Source organism: Sitodiplosis mosellana, unplaced genomic scaffold (genome assembly GCF_009176505.1).
Source record: "Sitodiplosis mosellana isolate CC-2019 unplaced genomic scaffold, AAFC_SMos_1.0 Smas_scaffold_7061, whole genome shotgun sequence".
NCBI classification, from domain to species: Eukaryota; Metazoa; Arthropoda; class Insecta; order Diptera; family Cecidomyiidae; genus Sitodiplosis; species Sitodiplosis mosellana.
Window position 1 is genome coordinate 1 of NW_022602178.1, and position 2,264 is coordinate 2,264.

Here is a 2,264-nt window from a genome sequence, read left to right on the forward strand (position 1 = left end):
TTCAAGCGGTTCTATGGTGTAATGGTTAGCACTCTGGACTTTGAATCCAGCGATCTGAGTTCAAATCTCGGTAGAACCTTCTGATTTTTTTTTCTTCAAATTTTTGAAACTTCGTTTCAAGCATTTTTCTATGAATGGAATTTTGCTCAAAATGAAATCGATTAAATAGTTTTTTAGTAGATGTTCAGAAACCTAATAAGAAAAATATGATTGAATTCAGTTCAGAGACTCAAAATGTTCGATAGGCCATCTTTTTTACAAAGTGATGAAATTAACGAACAAAATAATGAAAACCCTTTTTCCGACTTAACCAGTAACCGAATTCCAAAAAAATTGCACATTTTTGGAAAATGAAAAAAAAAATCAGAAGGTTCTACCGAGATTTGAACTCAGATCGCTGGATTCAAAGTCCAGAGTGCTAACCATTACACCATAGAACCGCTTGAATGTCTGAGCGCAAAGTGGGAACTTGAGATTTCCCGAAAAACTCGTTTTAATACACCGCATCAAGCCAATGTGATGAGAGAAATTTGCATAATTTTGGAAAGCTAATCATCGCAACAGCGATGAGAAGAAGTGAATGTAAGCAGGTGCAAAACGCCATCTCCAATTTCATTCATCAGCGATAGTGTTGATTGCATGAATGGAATTAGTGCATTGGCACTCGAATTTCAGACACAATTTCATTGAATTCACAGCCCATAGAATGTGCATCCCAAAATCAGCGACTAGACTTTTCAACGAGAAGCCTAAAAATAACTCTCACTCACAATAATTTGTCTTCGAAAAAGAAACTTTCACAACGAAGCAGCAGCGGTGAATACGACGCAAATCGAAATTTCACCGCTGCTGCACAGATGTGTGAATGGTGTGTTTCGCATCGGGCCACCCGATTCTTGCAATCACCGAAGGAAAAAAAAATAAACAAAACATAAAAAGCCCATACACATACGCAAAAGAGGCATTCATGCGAATGGGAAAAAGAAGAGTTCGACAGCCACTATGATGTAGTATTTTACTACGATCGTGTGATTTAAGACGTCCACTACACATATTCACATATTCGCCAGCAGTGAGTGTCCTATGTATATCTCGCGATTTGTGTGCAGACCAACGAAAAGAAAAACATTTAAATAAATTATAAATGGCTGCCAGACACTAGTCTAGACTCGAAAAATGCACAAAAATTTCACTTAAGTGACGGCAAAAAGAGCGTGAAAATTTCGGGCTCGGCAGCCAAAATGGTCAGCATCGACATGGTCGATGACATGTGAAGAAATTTTACGTGAAAGTCACACGAAAATCCGTCGATAGGTAAAATTGTGCATAAAAACGCAATAAGTGTGTAAGTGTTTATAGAAAGTGTATCAACAAAACGGAGAAACAGAAAAAAAAAAACCGAAAACAAATAATAATAAGAGACTAAGTGTACACTACAAAGTGATAATAAATGAAAATATCCGAATAACCTCAGAAAATTCATGGAAAATGTCAAACGTGTGAAACAAAGCGAAAAAAACGAAGTTCATTGATTATTTGGTGGCAGGTCTAGTTGTGCGAATTATTGGGCGGTAAGTGTATCAAATCGTGTTTTGTTGTTTGTTTTGACGTGCTGCACTCGTGTAATTGCTTTTAGTTATGATAACATAATCGTGAACATTCATTCTCATCAAATGGCCGTTCAACCAGCGAACCCAAATTATTCTCAATTCATTATGCATACGTGAGAAAATCAATAAGAATTATCACTCCATTTTCAAAAGCAAAGTGTATTTGTTTTCCTCACCCTGCTGTACGATAAAAAAAAAACGCTTTGCAAATTGCATTAAAAATGCACATGATTTACAAATCGACCCGAACAAATTCAGAGCAAATTTATTTCCCCACTGTCAATTCAATTATTATCGAACGGAGCAACAACGAGAGAGAAAAAAAATTAATTATTTCATCTCGCTGTTTTTTTTTTTCGCATTCTGCGATGCAATTTTCATTAACATTTTGGCCAAATCGCAAACACATGCACCGTCATTTCCATTACTTACACCTACACACCATAGAACCGATGTCGACCCATTCATTTACGCTAACCAATATTGTTACATGTGCAGATAGATACTCGTTCCATATATAACAAAGCAAACACACATAGACACACTTGGGCCTTTGTATGGTGTCGCTTTCGTTTTTTTTTCCCAATCGACTCTCTGCTACTTCTTCTTCATCATCATCATCGTCACCGTCGTCATCATCATCATCATCATCAT

General features: G+C 36.7%; 2 non-coding genes across 2 annotated transcripts; one reads left to right on the forward strand and one right to left on the reverse strand.

Moving 5' to 3' along the window:
- Positions 1–7: 7 nt before the first annotated feature.
- Positions 8–79, forward strand: Trnaq-uug (transfer RNA glutamine (anticodon UUG)). The gene has a single exon. It is a non-coding gene; the product is annotated as a tRNA-Gln (tRNA).
- Positions 80–368: 289 nt separating this feature from the next.
- Trnaq-uug (transfer RNA glutamine (anticodon UUG)) lies at positions 369–440 on the reverse strand. The gene has a single exon. It is a non-coding gene; the product is annotated as a tRNA-Gln (tRNA).
- Between the last annotated feature and the right edge of the window lie 1,824 nt (positions 441–2,264).